The 9631-nt window shown below is 55.1% G+C and overlaps 2 long non-coding RNA genes across 8 annotated transcripts in view; one reads left to right on the forward strand and one right to left on the reverse strand.

Moving 5' to 3' along the window:
• The window catches only part of LOC118945307, a 68003-nt gene extending 63169 nt beyond the window's left edge, over positions 1–4834 (forward strand). For all 7 annotated transcript variants that reach the window (XR_005040456.1, XR_005040444.1, XR_005040433.1 and 4 more), the window contains one exon: positions 4099–4834. This is a non-coding gene — a long non-coding RNA (uncharacterized LOC118945307). The remainder of the gene's footprint in view (positions 1–4098) is intronic.
• Positions 4835–5992: 1158 nt separating this feature from the next.
• Positions 5993–7801, reverse strand: LOC118945319. The gene is made up of 4 exons (XR_005040481.1): positions 7387–7801; positions 7151–7288; positions 6666–6798; positions 5993–6037 (listed from the first exon to the last, which is right to left on the reverse strand). It is a non-coding gene; the product is annotated as an uncharacterized LOC118945319 (long non-coding RNA).
• Between the last annotated feature and the right edge of the window lie 1830 nt (positions 7802–9631).

Below are 9631 nucleotides of genomic sequence, written 5' to 3' on the forward strand. Positions count from 1 at the left end.
CCCCTGCCCACCTGTCATTCCCCTCTCCCTCCCCTGCCCCCTGTCATTCCCCTCTCCCTCCCCTGCCCCCTGTCATTCCCCTCTCCCTCAGCTGCCCCCTGTCATTCCCCTCTCCCTCCCCTGCCCCCTGTCATTCCCCTCTCCCTCCCCTGCCCCCTGTCATTCCCCTCTCCCTCTCCTGCCCCCTGTCATTCCCCTCTCCCTTCCCTGCCCACCTGTCATTCCCCTCTCCCTCCCCTGCCCCCTGTCATTCCCCTCTCCCTCCCCTGCCCCCTGTCATTCCCATCTCCCTCTCCTGCCCCCTGTCATCCACCTGTCATTCCCATCTCCCTCCCCTGCCCCCTGTCAATCCCCTCTCCCTCTCCTGCCCCCTGTCATTCCCCTCTCCCTCCCCTGCCCTCTTGTCATTCCCCTCTCCCTCCCCTGCCCCTGTCATTCCCCTCTCTCCCTCCCCTGCCCACCTGTCATTCCCCTATCCCTCCCCTGCCCACCTGTCATTCCCCTCTCCCTCTCCTGCCCCCTGTCATTCCCCTCTCCCTCTCCTGCCTCCTGTCATTCCCCTTTCTCTCCCCTGCCCACCTGTCATTCCCCTCTCCCTCTCCTGCCCCCTGTCATTCCCCTCTCCCACCCCGGCCCCCTGTCATTCCCCTCTCCCTCTCCTGCCCCCTGTCATTCCCCTCTCCCTCCCCTGCCCACCTGTCATTCCCCTCTTCCTCTCCTACCCCCTGTCATTCCCCTTTCTCTCCCCTGCCCCCTGTCATTCCCCTCTCCCTCTCCTGCCCCCTGTCATTCCCCTCTCCCACCCCGGCCCCCTGTCATTCCCCTCTCCCTCTCCTGCCCCCTGTCATTCCCCTCTCCCTCTCCTGCCCACCTGTCATTCCCCTCTTCCTCTCCTACCCCCTGTCATTCCCCTCTCCCTCTCCTGCCCCCTGTCATTCCCCTCTCCCTCCCCTGCCCCTGTCATTCCCCTCTCCCTCTCCTGCCCCCTGTCATTCCCCTCTCCCTCTCCTGCCCCCTGTCATTCCCCTCTCTCTCACCTGCCCCCTGTCGTTCCCCTCTCCCTCTCCTGCCCCCTGTCATTCCCCTCTCCCTCCCCTGCCCACCTGTCATTCCTCTCTCCCTCCCCTGCCCCCTGTCATTCCCCTCTCCCTCCCCTGCCCCCTGTCATTCCCCTCTCCCTCAGCTGCCCCCTGTCATTCCCCTCTCCCTCTCCTGCCCCCTGTCATTCCCCTCTCCCTCCCCTGCCCCCTGTCATTCCCCTCTCCCTCTCCTGCCCCCTGTCATTCCCCTCTCCCTTCCCTGCCCACCTGTCATTCCCCTCTCCCTCCCCTGCACCCTGTCATTCCCCTCTCCCTCCCCTGCCCCCTGTCATTCCCATCTCCCTCTCCTGCCCCCTGTCATCCACCTGTCATTCCCATCTCCCTCCCCTGCCCCCTGTCAATCCCCTCTCCCTCTCCTGCCCCCTGTCATTCCCCTCTCCCTCCCCTGCCCTCTTGTCATTCCCCTCTCCCTCCCCTGCCCCTGTCATTCCCCTCTCTCCCTCCCCTGCCCACCTGTCATTCCCCTATCCCTCCCCTGCCCACCTGTCATTCCCCTCTCCCTCTCCTGCCCCCTGTCATTCCCCTCTCCCTCTCCTGCCTCCTGTCATTCCCCTTTCTCTCCCCTGCCTCCTGTCATTCCCCTTTCTCTCCCCTGCCCCCTGTCATTCCCCTCTCCCTCTCCTGCCCCCTGTCATTCCCCTCTCCCACCCCGGCCCCCTGTCATTCCCCTCTCCCTCTCCTGCCCCCTGTCATTCCCCTATCCCTCCCCTGCCCACCTGTCATTCCCCTCTCCCTCTCCTGCCCCCTGTCATTCCCCTCTCCCTCTCCTGCCTCCTGTCATTCCCCTTTCTCTCCCCTGCCTCCTGTCATTCCCCTTTCTCTCCCCTGCCCCCTGTCATTCCCCTCTCCCTCTCCTGCCCCCTGTCATTCCCCTCTCCCACCCCGGCCCCCTGTCATTCCCCTCTCCCTCTCCTGCCCCCTGTCATTCCCCTCTCCCTCCCCTGCCCACCTGTCATTCCCCTCTCCCTCTCCTGCCCCCTGTCATTCCCCTCTCCCACCCCGGCCCCCTGTCATTCCCCTCTCTCTCCTGCCCCCTGTCATTCCCCTCTCCCTCCCCTGCCCACCTGTCATTCCCCTCTCCCTCTCCTGCCCCCTGTCATTCCCCTCTCCCTCCCCTGCCCCCTGTCATTCCCCTCTCCCTCTCCCTCTCCTGCCCCCTGTCATTCCCCTCTCCCTCTCCTGCCCCCTGTCATTCCCCTCTCTCTCCCCTGCCCCCTGTCGTTCCCCTCTCCCTCTCCTGCCCCCTGTCATTCCCCTCTCCCTCCCCTGCCCCCTGTCATTCCCATCTCCCTCTCCTGCCCCCTGTCATTCCCCTCTCCCTCTCCTGCCTCCTGTCATTCCCCTTTCTCTCCCCTGCCTCCTGTCATTCCCCTTTCTCTCCCCTGCCCCCTGTCATTCCCCTCTCCCTCTCCTGCCCCCTGCCATTCCCTTCTCCCTCCCCTGCCCACTTGTCATTCCCCTCTCCCTCCCTTGCCCACCTGTCATTCCCCTCTCCCTCCCCTGCCCACCTGTCATTCCCCTCTCTCCCCCCTGCCCCCTGTCATTCCTCTCTCTCTCCCCTGCCCCCTGTTATTCCCCTCTCCCTCCCCTGCCCCCTGTCATTCCCATCTCCCTCCCCTGCCCACCTGTCATTCCCATCTCCCTCCCCTGCCCACCTGTCATTCCCTTCTCCCTCCCCTGCCCCCTGTCATTCCCCTCTCCCTCCCCTGCCCACCTGTCATTCCCCTCTCCCTCCCCTGACCACCTGTCATTCCCCTCTCCCTCCCCTGCCCACCTGTCGTTCCCCTCTCCCTCCCCTGCCACCTGTCATTCCCCTCTCCCTCCCCTGCCCCATGTCTCCCCACCCCAGTGTCTCCGCAGCCCCCCAATAGCCTCCCCAGTATAATACCCTGATAAATCAGCCAAGCCTCCTTCTCCACCAGGCTAGACCATGCCAAGCCAGACAAGACCAGGCCAGGCCAGGCCAGGCCAGAGCAGACAGGTTATTGTTGATGTCTGTCTGGAAGGAACTCCTGGTAGGACCTCCTCTCCAGACCCGCAGTAAAAGCGAGGAGGATGTGTGGTATTAACACAACAGGACTATTTAGGGTTGTGGTCAGCTCAGTTCCTTGTTAGTGCCTTTTTCTCCTAGAGAGCAGTTTCTTTCTCCTTGGTTGTTATGATAAGAGGGTCACAGGGTCTGGTGAGTGTAATAATGATGTACTGTATCGTTTGGTCCTCGGCTCTCTTGTTGTTAGAGATCTAACCAGATACGGCGTATGTATATCATCTACATTTGCACAAAGAAATCACATAACTGTCAGAGTTCTTCAATGGTGTTACATCAGATCATGTCTACTAATGGTTAAAAGCCCTGACAGAACCCCCCATGCAGTCTCATCTCAGAGAAGAATGATAATTAGGTGACAGTCCCAGACTCAGCATCCTCCCTCCCTTCCTCCCTCCTGACCAGACCAGACCAGACCTAACCTGCGTTATGCAGCCTAAGCGATCGTGACATCAGTTTATGACCAAGCAGGGACCAATGTCTATGACGTGTGTGTGTGTTTGGGAACAAGGAGTGGGGTCAGTGTGTTTGTGTCTGGATCCTAATCCCAGAGGTGTTATCAGCCTGGTCCGGGTGATGAGGGTTCCCTTCCCCCTATAGGCTGCAGGTGCTGGGGGTCAGCCGGTGTGCCCAGACAGTCCCTACTCTGACCCTTGACCCCTAACTGTCGGCAAGCTCAGGGGTCACCCTAAACACTGATACAGATGACTGATACACAAACACACATACACACACACCTGGTAGTAAACAACAACAGCACAGCGTTGCTGGGGAGGGGAGATGACACACACACACAACGTCACACTGCACGTGTGTACATGATCTGAGGGCACTAAACTGTCAATCAACGCGTGCTGATGTTTTAGATGTTTGGATTTGAACAGGTTTACTGTCCATGTAGAAATGTTCATTGTCCTAATCAGATTCTTCTGTTGTCTTGTGTATTTTCAGATGCTGAGGCTACAATGGCAATGCAGTGAACGGATCAAGCATCAATGTCCTGACCAGACCTGACCAGACCTGACCAGAACTGACCAGACCTGCATAATGTCCTGACCTGACCTGACCAGACCTGACCAAAACTGACCAGACCTGCATAATGTCCTGACCTGACCAGACCAGACCTGACCAGACCTGACCTGACCAGACCTGCCCTGACCTGACCAGCATAATGTCCTGACCTGACCTGACCTGACCAGACCTGACCTGACCAGACCAGCATAATGTCCTGACCAGATCTGACCTGACCTGACCTGACCTGACCTGACCTGACCTGACCAGACCAGCATAATGTCCTGACCAGATCTGACCTGACCTGACCAGACCAGCCCAGCGTAATGTCCTGACCAGACCTGACCAGCACAATGTCCTGACCTGACCTGACCTGACCTGAACAGACCTGAACTGCCATGACCAGACCTGACCAGACCAGACCTGACCAGCATAATGTCCTGACCTGACCTGACCTGACCTGAACAGACCTGAACTGCCATGACCAGACCTGACCAGACCAGACCTGACCAGCATAATGTCCTGACCAGATCTGACCTGACCTGGCCAGACCTGACCAGACCAGACCTGACCTGACCTGACCAGACCTGACCTGACCAGCATAATGTCCTGACCAGATCTGACCAGACCTGACCAGACCTGACCAGACCAGACCAGACCTGACCTGAACAGCATACAACCTGGTCTGACCTGACCAGACCTGACCAGCATAATGTCCTGAACTGACCAGACCTGACCTGACCTGACCAGACCTGACCTGACCAGACCTGACCTGACCAGCATAATGTCCTGACCAGATCTGACCAGACCTGACCAGACCTGACCAGACCAGACCAGACCTGACCTGAACAGCATACAACCTGGTCTGACCTGACCAGACCTGACCAGTATAATGTCCTGAACTGACCAGACCTGACCTGACCAGATCAGACCTGACCTGACCTGACCTGACCTGACCAGACCTGACCTGACCTGACCTGACCTGACCTGACCAGATCTGACCTGACCTGACCTGACCTGACCAGACCAGACCTGAACTGACCTGACCTGACCAGCATAATGACCTGACCTGACCAGACCTGACCAGACCTGACCTGACCAGACCTGACCAAAACTGACCAGACCTGCATAATGTCCTGACCTGACCAGACCAGACCTGACCAGACCTGACCTGACCAGACCTGCCCTGACCTGACCAGCATAATGTCCTGACCTGACCTGACCTGACCAGACCTGACCTGACCAGACCAGCATAATGTCCTGACCAGATCTGACCTGACCTGACCTGACCTGACCTGACCTGACCAGACCAGCATAATGTCCTGACCAGATCTGACCTGACCTGACCAGACCAGCCCAGCGTAATGTCCTGACCAGACCTGACCAGCACAATGTCCTGACCTGACCTGACCTGACCTGAACAGACCTGAACTGCCATGACCAGACCTGACCAGACCAGACCTGACCAGCATAATGTCCTGACCAGATCTGACCTGACCTGGCCAGACCTGACCAGACCAGACCTGACCTGACCTGACCAGACCTGACCTGACCAGCATAATGTCCTGACCAGATCTGACCAGACCTGACCAGACCTGACCAGACCAGACCAGACCTGACCTGAACAGCATACAACCTGGTCTGACCTGACCAGACCTGACCAGCATAATGTCCTGAACTGACCAGACCTGACCTGACCAGACCAGACCTGACCTGACCTGAACAGCATACAACCTGGTCTGACCTGACCAGACCTGACCAGTATAATGTCCTGAACTGACCAGACCTGACCTGACCAGACCAGACCTGACCTGACCTGAACAGCATACAACCTGGTCTGACCAGACCTGACCTGACCAGCATAATGTCCTGACCAGACCTGACCAGACCTGACCAGACCAGACCAGACCTGACCTGAACAGCATACAACCTGGTCTGACCTGACCAGACCTGACCAGTATAATGTCCTGAACTGACCAGACCTGACCTGACCAGACCAGACCTGACCTGACCTGAACAGCATACAACCTGGTCTGACCTGACCAGACCTGACCAGTATAATGTCCTGAACTGACCAGACCTGACCTGACCAGATCAGACCTGACCTGACCTGACCTGACCTGACCAGACCTGACCTGACCTGACCTGACCAGATCTGACCTGACCTGACCTGACCTGACCAGACCAGACCTGAACTGACCTGACCTGACCAGCATAATGACCTGACCTGACCAGACCTGACCAGACCTGACCTGACCAGACCTGACCTGGCCTGACCAGACCTGACCTGACCAGCATAATGTCCTGGCCAGATCTGACCTGACCAGACCTGACCTGACCAGACCAGACCTGACCTGACCAGCATAATGACCTGACCAGACCTGACCTGACCTGACCAGCATAATATCCTGACCTCACCTGACCTGACCTGACCTGACCTGACCAGCATAATGATCTGATCAGATCAGACCAGACCAGCATAATGTCCTGACCAGATTTGACCAGACCTGACCAGACCTGACCAGACCAGACCAGACCTGACCTGAACAGCATACAACCTGGTCTGACCTGACCAGACCTGACCAGCATAATGTCCTGAACTGACCAGACCTGACCTGACCAGACCAGACCTGACCTGACCTGAACAGCATACAACCTGGTCTGACCTGACCAGACCTGACCAGCATAATGTCCTGAACTGACCAGACCTGACCAGACCAGACCAGACCTGACCTGACCAGACCTGACCTGACCAGACCTGACCAGACCAGACCTGACCTGACCAGACCTGACCTGACCAGACCAGACCTGACCTGACCTGAACAGCATACAACCTGGTCTGACCTGACCAGACCTGACCAGACCTGACCAGACCAGACCAGACCAGACCTGACCTGACCTGAACAGCATACAACCTGGTCTGACCTGACCAGACCTGACCAGCATAATGTCCTGAACTGACCAGACCTGACCTGACCTGACCTGACCAGACCTGACCAGACCAGACCAGACCTGACCTGACCAGACCTGACCTGACCAGACCAGACCTGACCTGAACAGCATACAACCTGGTCTGACCTGACCAGACCTGACCAGCATAATGTCCTGAACTGACCAGACCTGACCAGACCTGACCTGACCTGACCTGACCTGAACAGCATACAACCTGGTCTGACCTGACCAGACCTGACCAGCATAATGTCCTGAACTGACCAGACCTGACCAGACCAGACCAGACCTGACCTGACCAGACCTGACCTGACCTGACCTGACCAGACACAGAGAAGAGGTAAAGCCTCCTCTGTGATTGGAATAAGGGTCAGTAAAAAGACCGGAGGATTTAGTTGATCACCTAGTTTTTATTTGTGGACAGGTAAGGTGGAGTCTTAACATGGAAAGGTGAGTTAATACAAGGTGGATTTTTTATTTTGAATAGTTTTATTAGATCAAAATGAAATATGTTTTAACTAGTGTTATGTGGATATTGGTTGAGGCCCTAAGGGATCATTTAGAGTAATGAATTTAAAAGTAATATATTTCATTTTGCTCAAGATTTTGTACGCCTTTGCACTTCAACTTCATACTTGTATCCATATAATGCTCATATCATTGATTGTAATAACTATTTTTAATGTAAAAATTAAGGGATGCTGCATATTTCATTATTTTGTGGTAAAAAATACAAATAAAGTGAACGTATTTGCAAAAATAAAAGCTGCCTCAACTATTTTACTTTCTCTTTACATTTGAATGTGTCAAGGGACAATATTGAAGTTGATCAATGACCATACAGTGCATTTGGAAAGTATTCAGACCCCTCAACTTTTCTACATTTTGTTACGTTACAGCCTTATTCTAGAATTGATTAAATATTTTCCCCCCTCATCAATCTACACACATTACCCCATTATGACAAAGCAAAAACAGGTTTTTAGATTTTTTAAGCAAAAGAAAAGACTGAAATAGCACATTTATATAAGTATTCAGACCCTTTACTCAGTACTTTGTTGAAGTACCTTTGGCAGCAATTACAGCCTTGAGTCTTCTTGGGTATGACACACAAGCTTGGCACACCCGTATTTTGGGAGTTTCTCCCATTCCTCTCTGCAGATCCTCTCAAGCTCTGTCAGGTTGGATGGGGACCATTGCTGCACAGCTATTTTCAGGTTTCTCCAGAGATGTTTGATCATGTTCAAATACAGGCTCTGGCTGGGCCACTCAAGGACATTCATAGACTTGTCCTGAAGCCACTCCTGTGTCATCTTGGCTGTGTGCTTAGGGTTGTTGTCCTGTTGGAAGGTGAACCTTCGCCCCGGTCGGAGGTCCTGAGGACTTTGGAGCAGGTTTTCATCAAGGATCTCTCTGTACTTTGTTCTGTTCATCTTTGCCTAGATCCTGACTAGTCTCCCAGTCCCTGCAGCTGAAAAACATCCCCACAGCATGATGCTGCCCTCACCATGCTCACACTGCCTCCACCATGCTCACCGTAGGGATGGTGCCAGGTTAATTCCAGACATGACGCTTGGCATTCAGGCCAAAGAGTTCAATCTTGTATTCATCAGACCAGAGAATCTTGTTTCTCATGGTCTGAGAGTCTTTAGGTGCCTTTTGGGAAACTCCAAGCGGGCTGTGTTCTTGGGGACAGTCAATGCTGCAGAAATGTTTTGGAACTCTTCCCCAGATCTGTGCCTCGACACGATCCTGTCTCTGTGCTCTACGGACAATTCCTTTGTCCTCATGGCTTTGCTCTGACATGCATTGTCAACTGTGGGACTATCAGAACTCAGGATAAGACCCAGATGCAGACAGCTAGAGTCACAGATGTTTATTGACCCAAACAGGGAGCAGGCAAAAGAGGTCCGTAATCCAGGGCAGAGTCAATAAGGTACAGAACAGCAGGGAGGCTTGGGGTCAGGACAGGCAGAGGTTCTTAAACGGGTCAAAGTCAGGCAGGTACAGAACAGCAGGGAGGCTCAGGGTCAGGACAGGCAGAGGTTCTTAAATGGGTCAAAGTCAGGCAGGTACAGAACAGCAGGCAGGCTCAGTTCAGGACAGGCAGAGGTTCTTAAATGGGTCAAAGTCAGGCAGGTACAGAACCGCAGGGAGACTCGTGGTCAGGACAGGCAGAGGTTCTTAAATGGGTCAAAGTCAGGCAGGTACAGAACAGCAGGGAAACTCGTGTTCAGGACAGGCAGAGGTTCTTAAATGGGTCAAAGTCAGGCAGGTACAGAACAGCAGGGAAACTCGTGTTCAGGACAGGCAGAGGTTCTTAAACGGGTCAAAGTCAGGCAGTTCAGGACAGGCAGAGGTTCTTAAATGGGTCAAAGTCAGGCAGGTACAGAACCACAGGGAGGCTCGTGGTCAGGACAGGCAGAGGTTCTTAAATGGGTCAAAGTCAGGCAGGTACAGAACAGCAGGGAGGCTCGTGGTCAGGACAGGCAGAGGTTCTTAAACGGGTCAAAGTCAAGCAGGT

This window comes from Oncorhynchus mykiss, chromosome 1 (genome assembly GCF_013265735.2).
Source record: "Oncorhynchus mykiss isolate Arlee chromosome 1, USDA_OmykA_1.1, whole genome shotgun sequence".
NCBI classification, from domain to species: Eukaryota; Metazoa; Chordata; class Actinopteri; order Salmoniformes; family Salmonidae; genus Oncorhynchus; species Oncorhynchus mykiss.